Source organism: Melanotaenia boesemani, chromosome 22, assembly GCF_017639745.1.
Source record: "Melanotaenia boesemani isolate fMelBoe1 chromosome 22, fMelBoe1.pri, whole genome shotgun sequence".
Lineage (NCBI taxonomy): Eukaryota > Metazoa > Chordata > Actinopteri > Atheriniformes > Melanotaeniidae > Melanotaenia > Melanotaenia boesemani.
Genome location: NC_055703.1, coordinates 5,439,937 through 5,456,118, shown reverse-complemented (window position 1 = coordinate 5,456,118; position 16,182 = coordinate 5,439,937).

Genomic DNA, 16,182 nt, shown 5'->3' with positions numbered 1-16,182 from the left:
GGCATGTTGGCCTGCAGCTGTTTTGTTTAAGTTTTTTATTGTTACATAAAAGTGACTTATTATTGGTTTAAATTTTTTGTGAGAGAGGGGCAGATTATATAAGATTTTCTTCTTTCTGCTGCTTTTCATTCGGGTGTTTGAAAATTTTGTTGTCTTGATTGTTTGTTTTTTTAAATTTTTTATTTGTGTTATGTTCACTGACCGGCATTTACACTGAGTAAGACCCCCGTTTTTCTTTCAGAACTGCCTTAATTCTTGGTGTCAGATGTTTTGTTCCATATTGACATGACAGCATCACACAGTTGCTGCAGGTTTGTCGGCTGCATCCATGATGAGAATCTCCCGTTCCACCACATCCCAAAGCTGCTCTACTGGACTGAGATCTGGTGGCTGTGGAGGCCGTTGGAGTCCAGTGAATTCATTGTCATGTTCTAGAAAGCAGGTGGAGATGATCTGAGCTTTGTGACATGGTGCATTATCCTGCTGGAAGTAGCATCAGAAGATGCTCCACTGTGGTCATAAAGGGATGGACATGGTCAGCAACAATACTCAGGTAGACTGTGCTGGTTAAACCAGGCCACGTTGGTACTAAGGGGCCCAAAGTGTGAAAAATTGTAATAATGACAATGCAAGCCACTATCATGTCTTTTGGGACTTCCCGGTCATTGCAGACTATTGGAAAGGGATACACAAGGCACTGTAATTCTTCTTGATATTAAGATCATGTACTTTGGACTTATATCCCAGAATTGGCCAAAATAAGACAAATAACTGATGAACATTCTGCTGATTGCAACTAAAAAAGGTTTAACCAGGAAATGACTCTTACAGGAAAGCCTGACCCTTAATGAATGGGTGGACACCATAATAGACATTTACAGTACGGAAAACACAACATATTTAGACAATTTTAAGTTGAAGCTAATCTCTTTCTACTGGACAAAATGGATTGAGGTGTATTATGCTACTTATTTTTACAAATAATTATTTTGTAGAAAATTATACTCCCTACTTTTATACTGTTTTTGTTGGTATATTTTATTTTGTTTAATTTGTTTTATTATATTCATATTTCATGTTTCTGGGCAATCATATTACCATCTGAGCATATGAGTGGATTGAAATGCATTATGTGCTGGAATATATGATGCTAAATCTAAAAATTAAAAAGTGTTGAGTGATTGTATACTACAGAAAAACATATTATTCAATAATGTGCACAAACTTTGTAAAGAACTTCCTTTCCAACCCAAAAACAGAAAAGCTTACAGAAAGTCACTGGCCATCGCTTCCACTTCTCTATATGACTGCCACACTCATCTATTAGCATTCTGGTGTTTTCCTCTCTCCCAGGTTGTATGCATATTATGAGGATGTGAATCAGAAATAGAATCAGAAAAAAAGATACTATTGTCCATGTTACCCACAATTCAAATTACTTATCACACACAGATGCACATCATTGTAATATAGTCAGAATGGTTTGATCAACTGTATTTTCATGTGATGCATCCTGGTGGAGTCGGGAATTAGAACAGAATACAATACAGTTTGTAACAAAATCACACATCACAAGTCCTTTTCAGTGTTTAGTCTATAGATTACATCCCAATTACACATTTATTTTCTTTTTTTAGGACCATTTTATCATATTAAATTCATCTTATGAAAGTTTGACCTACTTTATGCTTAACCTGCTGGTTTGTATCCAGCTACATAGGGAAACATTGCCCTTTGCTGCTTCCTCTTGTCTTTTCTTTATAAGTCATTACCATCTGTTACCACCCCAAATTCACATTACTTTAAAACATACTTTAATTTAGATTGATCAAAATGTAACTGTTTCCTCATAAATTTTGCATTATGAGATGACAATTTGTAGTTTGAACATTAGAAACTGACATCTCGTATTGATAAATTCATTTCTATGAACTATGCTAGATTTGCATGTGGATTAAAACTTCCCTCTCCCTGGCCACATTCACCAGCATGTCCCAGGAGGTTCCCAGGCCAGTCGATAGATGTAGTCCATCCAGGGGCCTCCTCACAATGAAACGTGCCCAGAACACCTCACCAGGGAGGCGTCCAGGAGGCATTCTGACCAGATGCCCGAGCCACCTCATCTGGCTCCTCTCGATGTGGAGGAGCAGGGACTCTTCTCTTATCCCCTCCCGGATTACCGAGCTTCTCACCCTATCTCTAAGGGAGAGCCCGGCCACCCTGAAAAGAAAACTCAGTTCGGCCACTTGTATTTGCAACCCCGTTCTTTCGGTCACTACTCACAGCTCGTGACCATAGGTGAGAGTATACGTTGCCCAGTGTGTTAGCTCCTCTGGTGGCACATTTGATGTGCTGGTCACAAACACCACTGTTGGTTCCCTTGGAAGGTACACAGGCCTGCATCTAACCGCCACAAACTCCAAGTCCATGGAGAAGTGATTGTCCGCTGTCACCGTGTCAGTACACCCGCTGTTTTTTTATGTACATGTACACACACCCTCCTCTGCTCTTACTTTGCTCTGTCCTGTTGGTGGGCTGTATAGCCGGCTAACTCAATAGCCGAGCCAAGATTCCATAATTAGAATGATGCAACTGTCCTTAACAATGTTGTTGGTTGCTATCTGGAGCCTCAGATCATCCATCTTGTTGGCGAGGGAACGTGCAGTTGTGAGGAAAATGCTAGGATGCGGTGGTTTGTGTGGCTGTCTCCAGAGTTGGGTTAACACTCTGGCCCTGCAGCCCCGCTTCACCTCCTGGGCATGGTGATCCACAATTTAGCATTTAACATTTAGCACATCTGAAAGGCAGGTGCACAATTTTACGCACAAATGGCTGCAGTTATTTTTGCGAGAAGACAGACACCACAGAAGAGGACGGAGAGAGCACGTATTAGCCACTCATGTAAATATTTTTAAAACACCAGAGGCAAAGATTATTGAAACATGCAGCTGTGTTGCTGTGTTATGCAGGATGGGCTGTTACTGCTGCGCTCTGGGTCTGCTGGCATTCAGAGCCCTCACTACCACCTGTACCCCATCTTCCATCCCTCTCTTAAGGGCATTATTGCCCATTGTCGGTGCAAATACAGCACCAACCAGCTGCCGAGTGTGCTCTGCAATGTGCCCCCATTGTTGATCTTTTTCTGCTTCTGATAGGAAATAACCATTAATTTAAGCTTTCTAATTGGTGGACAGTTTGACAGGAAGTGGGTTCATCATAATTTCCAAAACAGAGGTCTCTTAGCAACATAGTAGCAATCAGTTCTTTATTTTTTTATGATTAAAATGTGATAAATAAGGGTGTTATCATGGATCACTCATTGTGGATTTACCATAGAGCCTCAGAATAAACACTACATTTTGAGGCTGAATTATAAACCTCTTGGTTTATTACCTGGAAGACCTCCAAAGATCAACTAAAGCTTAGTTAGCAACTTGGGGGTGGCATAGCTCAGTGGGTAGAGAGGTCGTTCTGCAGCCCAAGGGTTGCCGGTTCGATCCCCAGCCGTCGAGCTCATGTCGAGGTGTCCCTGAGCAAGACACCGAGCCCCTAATTGCCCCTGATGGGTCGTGGTTGAGCCTTGCATGGCAGCTTCCGCCGTGAATGTGTGTGTGAAAGAATAATGGATACACAATGTAAAGCGCTTTGGGTGCCTTGATATAGCGCTATATAAATCTTATCCCAATAACTCTCAACCTTTTGTGAGCCAGTGCCCCCTTATCCATTATCCAGGTCCCCAACTGCCCCCCACCATTAAAATGTAGGCTACATTTACAGTCACACTGCAGGTCTTACACTCAACTCTGACTTTTTCTGTGATTTTTTGCACGGTCGTTTAAATTTATAATTTAATGTGACCTCCATGAGACTCCAGGGAAAACAGCTTACTACCACACACACATGCAGATCTTGTTTATGGAAGTAAATATGGATGCTACGTGTCAGTTTGTGTATCTCAGTTTTGAAGTTGTTGTGGAATCAGAGCCGTCGAAGTTATAATATTGTTTGGTCCATTGTTTACATTTTGATGTGTCCTGCCTCCTCTGGTACAGATTGTGACGTCTCTCCTAACTGAAGCTAGCTGTAATGTCACATGATAATCAGACTGAATTCACTTTGAAAAACAGTGCAAATGAATCTGATTTTAGACCAAATATGAAAATGGACTGTGTCTGATTTGACCAAATCATATTTTTACTGTCCAGAATGTACTAAAATCAATCAGATATTTGTCACATTTGGACAAAAAGTCAGATTTGCCTGCAGTGTGAAGGTAGGTGATGTGTGTTTGCAAGTCTACTAGTTTGACTTTGTGGTACATTAGAAATGACTCATGAAGGTCCAGATTAATTACTACCTAGAAATGTGTTTTTTTATGATGGCGTATGCCCTCTTCCTACAATATACTATGTTTGGGTTTTCTTCCTTCTGGATCATCATTGGTGATAATGAGATGAATTTTGGTGCTAGCTATTGTTTCTTCTCACTCTGATTAGTTGTCAATCATCAAACTACTTGCCAATGGATTGCCAGTGGCCCCCAAGAACACCTCAGCACCCCCGTTTAAAAATATTGCTCCCAGCACCCACCAACGTTCTCTGGAGATCCCCAGAGTTATTGATCACAGTATACCCCAGAGAGTTACTGCCCTGCAGGTCTTACATGTTTCTCTGCTTCAACACATTTGATTTAGATTGAATGAAAAGTTCTGTTCAAATCTGTTAATATCTAGGAAACATCTAAAATCTGCAGAACATGCTACAGTGAAACTACCTGCTTTATAATAATGGAAATATGTTGATGTAGGTGAAATAAAATGTAGAGAGAGCGTTCTAGTTCATAAAAATAAACATTTATTTCCTATGAACTAGGAAGTGATGGGTATCTCAGTAAATCAACAACCTGTGACATTTTTATAGCTACAGAGATATGTAAAGTTACTGATAATGCAAAGCAGCTGACAGGTTGTTTCATGGAAAGCTACACAAAATAACCACCCAGAAAGAGTACAAGAAAATCCCTGTCTTAATAGAAGCCAGTTCTAGTTCAGTTTGAAACTGTCACAGAATTTGACAACGATAAGGTGAAGATATTGTTATTCTATATAAAGTAGTATTAAATTTAAATATGTGTGTGGGACTGTGAGTCCTGGACGAGTCCAATTTTACCAACCCACACCCGCCAGCACCTGTTAGAGTGATTACCGTCATTATCAATGTGATGGTGCTGTTTTTATTTAATCTAAAAAAAGGAAAAGACAACAACACAACAAATATATTTGTAGATTTATTTTAAGCAGAACTTCATCTTAACATTTTTTTTAACCTGCATAATATTGCTCTGAGCCACTATAGACTACCCCCCTATAGTCTCTGTTATTTGATTCAGATATTGTTGCATAAACAGGATTTCATGCCCCAGCTGGTTTCAGCTGTGTTCTCCATTCCTGAATCACACAACCAGCAGCAGAAAAATCTCTAACTGGCTGCACTGGATGGCAGGAACATTCCTCGCAATGAGGGCAAGGTTGGGAAATATCCTGCAGGGCTTCACAAAAAAGGTGACTCCAGCATCTAATAAGTAAAACACTTGTCAAGCCCACAAAAATAGGAAAGGAGGAAAAAAGAAAACCCCACACACCTGTGAAATTCATGTAAGTTTTTCCAACAAAACAGCATTTTTGCAGTAACTGTCTATATTAAAAAAAGAGCGCTAAAGGCAAAAAACTTGAAAAAAAGCAAGCCACTAATAACTGAAGCATTTAAGTGACATTAGCTCCAAAAAAGGACAAAGATGAGCTTGTTAAGCTTTCGGTTTTACGTCAAATCACTCATATGCAGTAAGCAGATATGGCGAGGAAAAGCAGGAGACACAAGCATACAAAAAGTACTATATCTAATATATATTTTTAAATCAAATATATATCTGATAAAAAACAATTCAACTGGGTTAAAATTTAACTCACTAATAACTTTCATCTATTGAACAACACAGGCAACAGAATGTGGTGAAAAGCTGCATTATGTAAATTTAATAGCAGAGAAACAAACCAAGGAAATTCCATTTTGTTACATCCATCATTTAAACACAAACTTTTTCCAGTCACAGATGGGCTGGAGCCTAACCCCGGCATAGAGGCTTCATCCTGGACAGGTTGCCTGTTCAATGCCTACACAGAAAAACAAGCTACCAGTCACACTAGGGAGAATTTGGTAAAAAGACCCCAGTTGAGGTTCAAACATCTAACCACCGTTTCATGTGCAGTCCCCATTTATTTCTTTACAATGAATAAATGACTTACAGAAAGAGAAGTCATAAACAATCAATTAATTAAATGTTTGGTGTACAGGAGCAGAATGGCCAGAGTGCTTCTTATAAAAGTTATTAACTTATCAAAGTGCACCAGTAAATGTTGCTGAAGAGGGTGTGTGTAAGTCCTGCTTTACATAAGTCTACTGAAGTCATGTCTTTTGCTTCTTTCACAACACCGGTTGTTGTCAGTGATAGAGGGGCATAAGATTGTTAACATTTGTGAAAAATGAAAACTTTTACATGCCACATATTTACAGTGAAATTGGCTTTTTGAATTCGAGAGGAGGAATATGTTCTGGAGAATGTAAATGACTTATCAAGTTTAACAAAATAGATTTTTTTTAGTTTTATTTTTTATTATAATTTTTTTTAAATCAAATAGTCACAGATCTTCCTGATTACAAAAAATTTAATTGTGTGGGCTAAGATGACATTTGACTGTCCTGGTTCATTTGTAGTTGTGATGCCACTGAATGAGCAAACAAGTCCACTCATCTGTGCCAGACAGACGTGCTTTATCCAGCTTATTTGATTAGCAAAATAGACCAAAGAAAACCCAGTTTGCATGTACTGTGTGGACTTTTGTTTAGTTGAGATTCTCGTGTACACTATTACATGTAAAAAAAAAATCTATTTTTGTTTGTTTTTTTTTTAATTCAGAGTAAGAGTCTCAGTCTAAATAGCTGTTAAATAAAACAGCCATCAGACATCAGCACGGTCTGAAATAAGTTTGTAAACTAGAAGCCAAAATTATTGTTTTAAACTCAGAGAATTTATTTATTTATTTATTTATTTATAAGTGTACACAAATATTTCTTGAAGGTATTTGAATCCCAGATTGTGGGCTGTAAAAGTAAAGTTTCTTATTGTCAAATATACAATGTTATATCGTCATAAGTAATAATACATCTTAAAAGCAGTCAGTTATACTACTATACTGCAGAAGTAGTGTAAGTACTAGCTTACTTCAACAGGTGGCATAGTTGTAACATTTAGAAGTATTTATCCAGTAATTAAATCAGCTATTAAAGTCAGTTCTGTTTATTAATAAAGAAATCCTCAGAAAGCCGAAGAGAAACTAAACACCTGAGAGGATAAGTGAAGGGTGTGCTGCATCAGAAGAAAAGCCATTCGAAGAAAACAAGGTTCAGCCTGCAGAACAGCAGCAGAGACAGTTACACATATTGATGTTTAAAGCCCCCAGGCGTAAACCTTACAGGAAACTGGCTGAGATGAAGCAGTAGATTAAAATTTATGTGGTAATCTTTTAAAAAAAATCACAATTTTTGACCAGTTGTTATTTTTATTTATTTATTTTAGGTATATATTTTGGTTTGTATTTGAATTTGAAAAGATTTATCTAAGTGGGGCTAAAATTCTGAAAATTCAGTTGGTTTCTGCAGCATTATCGTTGCATTTTATTAAATGTACCTTCAACAAAAAGTCAGAACCTTAATAGATTGCTTAATGTTCAAGTTCAAGTTCAAGTTTATTTATATAGCACATTTTCTGCAACAGCAGTTGCCCAAAGTGCTGAACAGCAGAACAAAAACACTCCACAGTTAAAATAAACACTACACAATAAAACAATAAAAACCAATAAAAATAAAAACAGAAATAAAAATTGATAAAAAGATAAAATCTATAAAATAATAAAAACAACAAAACTAGAATTAAAAACTAGAATAAAATTAAATAATAAAACACGCGAATGTCAAGCTCAGTTTTGTTCAAATGCCAGTGCAAAGAAGTAGGTTTTGAGTAAAGACTTAAAACCAGCGACAGACTGAGCCGCTCTAATGTGAAGGGGAAGTCTGTTCCACAGCTTAGGAGCGGCAACAGAGAAGGCTCTGTCGCCCCTGGATTTAATGGATTGGTGTAAGACAAAATAACCGTATGGCTTCATGAAAAATTGTGGAATTATTGTTTTTTCAGTTGGAAAAGATGGAGGTCTGCATTAGTGCTTTTACACAGACACGGTTATCTTTGAATGAATTAGATTTCCATTAGGTTTTACACTATGATGATGATGATGCTTTAAGGGCTAAATAAAATTTAGCTTTCTGAGCAAAATGTTTGGCATAAAAGGATCCAGTTGTCCTGATGATACAGATGTTCACAGCATCCTGAAATGTGCTGGAGCCAAATGTAGAATTTTATGATTTTAGATTAAGATTTTAAGAGTTGTCTTGTAACCTTTGTCTTTAAGCATCAACACATCAAATGACCAAAAAGCTAGAAAAATAAAGTTTGACTCATCAAAGAATAAACTGGAGTTTGTGCTTGTCAAAGGGTGGGTAGCCTTTCTTTCACAGTGCCATGTTATGTAGATAAATATCAGGGACTATTTAAGTATTGTCTGCAGTTTCCACTGCTACTTCTACTGTCTGTTTCTTAATCTTAGTTCATATTTACTTCCTGCTTTTCTGTCATCAACCTTTGATGTAAGGAGTAAACATTTAGTCCAGTTTAAATGTGTACAGCGCTCTCTGCTGGAAACCAAATGACATAACAATATTGACTCTTTCTAGGTTTTTAGTTACTCAAAGATTTATTAACAAAAATGCTGGTTTTGATTATTTTTTTTTCTTGTTTTTATTTGAAGACCCTAAAGGGTAGCGTGATGGTCTAAAGATCTCTTCTGGACTTTGGCCTACATATTGCCCATGTGTCTGGTAGCCCAAAAATGCTTACATAAATCTTCTAGTTTTCTGGTATTTATATCAAAAACTGGAACCACAAAAAGCTACAACATCACCAAAGTAATATTTTCCATTTAATGTCTAGGTTTATGAGCTACTTGTGAAATAACTGCTATACAATATGTGCTATTCTATTTAACATAATTTTATTACAAAAAAGAAAAAAAAAGCTTTTTAAGTCTGTACAGAACTGATAAGGACGTAAGTCAGGCATAAGATGATAGCATTTCCACTTTCAAGTGAAATAAGTAAAACTTGATCAAAGATGTCTTTGTTTTCAGAACTACTTTGAAGTAAAACCCCAGGTTCTTCTAAGATTGCCAACACTAACAAGCCTCCTATCTTTAACTATGTCCAAATCACTAAATTGCCATCTTTGCCATCATCTTGTGTCAGAAACAAGCAGCGAACAGAGTTACCTCGGACTGATTGAGCAGGCAGGATACAGCTGTCTTGTTAATCTTCATATTGACAACTTTCTGCCATCTTTTCTCCCTCCTTGTTTGGTTCGCAACGTGCTACGGCCCTGAAGCTCAGAGTGGCATTACCAAAGTCTTTTCTGAGCACATAAATTCTGTTGAGAGATAGGAAAGTTTGGACCTAAATAGTTTTAATCAAAGAAGAAAACTCTATGTCTTGATTTAAAGGTCCCATATTATGCAAAATTCACTTTTTAATGGTTTTGGAACAGTCATACTGGTCCCCCCGCATGTGTAGGAGACCCGTAAGTGTGAAACTCTTTCAGGCGCTCTCTCTCCCCCCTGCTCCACCTCTAGGGAAGTAAGCGCTGAAATGAGCTTGTTTGAAAGCGTGTACGTTATGACGTCATAAGGGACAATAACCACTCCCCACAGAGCGATGGACCCGTCTACCGGCTCTCAAAGCCCGCCCTCTAAAAATCACCTAGCGCCCAGTGTTTTTCCCTCTTCGGCAACCCTCGTTAGCGGACATGGCTAAGTGACAGAAGCACTGTTCTGTTTGTGGCTGCATAAATGAACACGAAAACGTTTTTTTACTTCCATCCACTGAACCCACGAGGACTGAGTGGATTAATTTTATTTTTGGAGGAAATGTACCCGGAAAACTTCCAAAGGTTTTGCATGTCTGTGGCCAGCATTTCAAAGAGGACTGTTTCCACAACATGGGGGCATGGAAAGCAGGCTTCGCCAACCGTTTGAAGCTGAAGCCAGGTTCAATACCAACTGTCCGTGACACAGCTGGAGAGGTAAGAGCTGGCAGTTATTTTATCGTTTCGGCCTTATTAGTCTGATAGCTTGAAAATATATTAACCTGTCAATCACCTCATGACGGGCGATGCGATGGGCGGAGCCAACAGCTGAGCTGCTCCACCAGGGTTCCGCCCACCATAAACGGCACATTTCTGAAGCTGCCAAAAAGAGGGAGGTGAAGAGAAGCCGCTGCACTCAAACTGAGGGTCGATTTGTCCATACCATGGCGGAAATATTTCATTTAGATATTAATGAATGGTCTCAGATTGGGAATAAAGTGTATAATATGGGACCTTTAAATTAAGTGGTTTGGCCATAGCTGACTAATATGAAACAGTGTGATATACGTTCTGAACAGGGAGCACTTCACAGAATTGAGCACATAGAGAATTTCCTTATCAGCGTGTTAGCTTGAACATAAACTTTACAGCGCTGTCGATGGATGTCTTTGTCATCAGATATAACATAAGTACTTAGTTTCCTTACATACAGACAGAGGACTATTAGACAGGTAAAAGATAGAAAAGGTTGAATTCTTATCAGCGCTTCTAACTATCATTATTTGGCTTTTCTTAGCATTATATTCTATATCATAATCTATGCCATACTGAGAACACACCTTCAACATTTGCTGTAAACCAGCACTATATGGACTGAGCAGGACCAGGTCGTCAGCACACATAAGATGACTGACAACAGCGTTCCCCACAAGACATCCAGTATTTGCCTTATTTAACTGATAAGATAGGTCATCCATAAAAATATTAAATAAAATAGGGGATAAAATTCCTCCTTGACGTACTCCATTACTAACACGAAATGGAGAAGAAACAACATTGTCCCATTTGACCTGAAATGTTTGATGGGCATAACAAAAGAATAAAACTCTCACAAAAAATTTAGGAACACCTCTATCTAGTAATTTTACAAATAATTTTTCATGATTGATTCTGTCAAATGCTTTAGATGCATCAATAAAGCATAGAAATACTGATGAATTATGGCTTGTATAAAGCAGCATGCTGTGTAAGTCTACTAGCCGCCATCTTACAGAAATCACATACAACATTTAAATAATTAAATGTTCTATTATAAATAGTAACCAACGTACAGTATGGTTTGCATTACTTAAAATGATCACATATTTTATTACAGTGTATGTTTAAAAAATGCTTATATGAAGATAATAGCAGGCTATGGTGGGGTTATATCTGAACCAATATATAGGTCAATGTCAGTATCAATATTACATTCACTTTCCAGCTTTGCTGATAATTGCAGGTGGATTGATACAGTCATGGAAAATACATGATTAGATTGAAATAAAGCTGATTTGGATTCACTGGAGTTAACTAAAGACAATTTTGTTTGATTTTTGGTTAATCGAGGAGCCCCATCTCTTTATGTGCATTTATTTTATGTTGTTGTAAGTGTAAGTATGCAGCACGCCAGCAGAGGGAGTTTCTCCCAAGGTGAGCGCTGGGTGTGGTGGTCTGTTGGAGGCGGCAGCCTATGCTCAGACTAGAGCCTGCCTGCCGACAGACCACAGCTCATGCGTGTCTCCCGTTCTTTCCTGCAAAATACAGGTCAGTAATTGGAGTGTGTCAGACCCAGAAGTCTCATAAAGTTGTATAAACGTTGTTTCTATTGAACGCAGTATCATTACTGTCTTAACTTGGCTGTTCGGGCTGGAGAATACTACCTTTGATGTATGGATATGACTCCTACCACTAGGTGGAGTATGATAACAGTAACACTGTTATCGGGCTAAAGAAGAAGAGTCGAGATAAAGAGAGACAGAAGTCTGAACTACAGTCGTGTCCGTGTTTTGTATGTATACTTATACGACACTACATGTTGTCAGAAGAAAACAAAAGCAAACGAGAGACAAATGGAGCAGTTAAAGCCTCCGAACAGTCTTTGCTTCAAAGGAAATCTGGCAGAAAACTGGCGAACGTGGATTCAAAAGTTTGAACTCTATCTCACCGCGACGGGAATTGAAGAGAAGAGTGAGAAAGTGAAGTGTGCGACATTTCTTCATGTTGCTGGAGATGAAGCAATCAAGGTATTTAATACCATGGATTTTGATGAGGATGTGGATGGTTTTAACAGACTTAAGGAACTGTTTAGAGACTACTGTGAGCCACGGAAGAATATCACTTACCTGAGACATGTGTTCTTTACCCAAGTCCAAGGCCCGAATGAGACAATTGACGCCTATGTGACGGACCTTAAGAACAAGGCAAAAGACTGTGAATTTGCACAACTGACAGATGAACTGATAAAAGACCGTGTAGTCTGTGGCATAAGTAATGACACTGTGAGAGCTAGGCTGCTCAGGGAGACAGAGTTAACCCTGACAAAGGCTGTGGATATCTGTTGAGCAAGCGAGGTAACGCAAAGTCACATGAAAGCACTACATGAAGAAACAGATGTAGCTGTGAATAAAATAAAAGTTACCAGAGCCATCAAAGAGAGTAGCAAACGCCATGAGACTGATAGAGAAAAGGGAGAATGCAAGAGATGTGGCTTCAACCACGAACCAAAGAAGTGTCCAGCTTATGGAAAAATATGCAACCAGTGCAAATTAAAGAACCACTTCAGCCGCATGTGCAGGTCACAAAAACAACAGTTTAAACCCAGAAAAAATGAGAAAAAAGTACATGAGATACAAGAAGAAAATAGCGATGTCATGTTCATGGGGAGTATAGATGTCAGAGCAAGTGAGCAAACCGATGGAAAGTTCCAGCTGGATACAGTTTCAGCAGCGAACAAGGACAGCAAGCAGTGGATTCAACAGCTCAAAATAAGCAACAGTGTACTAACTGTAAAGCTTGATACAGGCTCAGAGTGCAACGTGCTGTCAATGAGAGACTTTGAAAGGATCACAAACAAAAATGCTGTACTACAGAAGTCAGGATTTAAGTTAGTTAGTTACTCTGGCCACATGATTCCAACAAAGGGCAAGGCAAAGCTCAAGTGTGAGTACAAAGACAAAGAATATGAGCTAGAATTCCAGATTATAAGGAGAGACTCACCTGCTATCCTTGGAGGAGAATCCTGCACAAAACTAGGACTAATCAGGCGAGTGTACAGTCTAGACAAAAGGGACAATACTGACATTCTGAGTGAATACGAAGATGTTTTCACCGGTTTAGGGTGCGTGCCAGGACTGCACCACATCCAGCTCAATCCAGATGTCACTCCGGTCATTCACCCACCAAGGAAAGTGCCAATAGCACTGAAGGACAGAATAAAGGCAGAACTGGACAGGATGGAGGATCTTGGAGTTATTGTAAAGCAGACTGAGCCCACAGACTGGGTGAACAGCATGGTCACTGTAGTAAAGCCCAACAAACTGAGAATCTGCATCGATCCCCAAGATCTCAACAAGGCTATAAAAAGAGGACACTATCCACTACGCACGGTTGAGGAGATCATCGCAGAGATGCCAAATGCGAAGGTTTTCTCTGTAGTGGATGCAAATCATGGATTTTGGCAAGTACAGTTGGATGAGGAGAGTTCCAAGTTATGTACGTTTAATACCCCGTATGGACGTTACCGCTTCCTGCGACTTCCCTTTGGAGTGTCATCGGCTCCAGAAGTGTTTCAGAAGTGCATTGCACAGAGGCTGGAAGGTTTGGAGGGAGTGGTGAACATAATGGATGATATCCTAGTGTGGGGGGAAGACGAGAAACAGCATGACAGGAGACTGAGAGCGCTGATGGACAGAATCCGAAGCATCAACCTAAAGCTAAACAAAGACAAATGTAAGCTCAGAAGGACAGAGATCACATACCTTGGTCACGTTCTGTCTGCAGAGGGAGTGAAACCAGACCAGGAGAAGGTCAGAGCCATACAGGACATGCCGGAACCAGAAGACAAGGCAGGTCTGCTGAGGTTTTTAGGGCTGCTTCAGTATCTGGCAAAGTTTGCCCCAAACCTCTCTGATGTGAGTGCGCCGCTCCGGAAACTTCTAGAGGGTGACGTAGCTTGGCATTGGGAGGCTGAACAGCAGAAAAGCTTTGAGAAGTTGAAGATGCTTGTGAGCGCAGCTCCAGTGCTCAGGTATTTTGATGTGAAAAAGGATATAACACTGTCTGTCGACGCAAGCTCTGAAGGCCTGGGAGCAGTGTTAATCCAGGAGGGGCAGCCAGTGGCCTATGGTTCAAGAGCACTGACTCACTGACTGAGTGTCAGAAAAGGTATGCACAGATTGAAAAAGAGCTCTTGGCAATTGTGTACGAATGTGAGAAATTTAAACAGTATGTGTATGGCAAGACAGTGCTTGTGGAATCAGACCACAAACCCTTGGAGACTGTGTTTAAGAAGTCACTCCAGAAGGCTCCACCAAGACTGCAGAGGATACTGATGAGTCTCCAACCTTATGACTTGAGGGTCAGTTACAAGCCTGGAAAGGAGCTCCACATCGCAGACACACTAAGTCGAGCTTACCTGAAGGAGGAACCAGAGCAACCCCTGGAGGATGAACTACAGGTACATCAACTGACTGCTCAACTACCAATCACAGAAGAGAAACTGAGTACATTCAGAACACAAACAGCAGCTGATGAAGAACTGCAGAGGATCATGGAGATGGTTCAAACAGGATGGCCAGCAGACATACAACACGTACCAGCTGTTGTCAGAAAATATTGGACTTTCAAAGAGGAACTTACATGTGTTGATGGCCTGCTCTTCAAAAATGCACGACTTGTCGTTCCAAGTAGCCTGAGAGCAGACATGCTTGCGAGAGTCCATAAAGCTCATCTTGGAGTTGTCAAATGTAAAGAAAGGGCTAGAGACGTCATGTTCTGGCCTAACATGTCAAAGGAGATTGAAGATGTTGTGTTAAAGTGTGCTGTCTGAAACACATTCAGGCGGAACAACACTAAAGAGCCACTCATCTGCCATGACATTCCAGAGAGAGCATGGGCAAAGGTTGGAGTAGATCTGTTCCACTGTGAGACGGGTGAATATTTGCTGTGTGTGGACTATTACTCAAAATACCCTGAAATTGCTAAACTCACAGAGACAACCAGCCGGCATGTGGTGACAGCCCTCAAATCGATGTTTGCAAGGCATGGGATTCCAGATGAGGTCATGTCAGACAATGGTCCACAATTCACAAGTGCTGAGTTCAGAACATTTACTGAGAGCTGGGAGTTTGTACACACCATATCAAGCCCAGGATTTCCCCAGTCCAATGGACAAAGTGAGCGAGCAATACAGACAATAAAGAAGTTGCTGAAAAAAGCGAAAGAGAGCCACAGTGATCCATACATTGCTCTGTTGGAATACAGGAACTCACCTTTGGATGGAGTGAAACTGTCCCCTGCTCAACTGCTTATGGGTCGGAGACTGAAGGCAAAACTGCCAACATCAGCACAACTGCTGAGGCCACAGCTGTATGAGGACGTTCACGACAGCATCAAGGAGAGGCAGCTGAGACAAAAGCAGTACTTTGACCGAGGAGCAAGACGGTTACCACTTCTGATGGAAGGAGAGAAGGTGAGAGTTAGAGTCAAAGATCACTGGCCGCCAGCAGTTGTCGTGGGAAGACATAACAACCCCAGGTCGTTGTTAGTCCAAACGGCGGATGGAAACACTTACAGGAGAAATCGGCGAGATCTGTTGAAGACTAGGGAAATGACGTTTTCACAATCATGTAATGCAGATATGGAGGACTTGTGTCCAGTCACCAGTACACCTGCAGAGACTGATAGGCCTGTGCCATCACCTGCGCAGTCCACACTGCATTCATCAGTGACTTCACCACCGAAAGGGACTATGACTCCACCTATGCACAGAGAAGAACCAGTTAAAAGGTCAAGGTGTGGCAGACCAATTAGACCACCAAAACGTTATTCTCAGTGATAAGCAGCATTAATCATGTTGTGAGAATCACTTAAGGTAGAGAAAAAAAAAAGTTTGGTTAA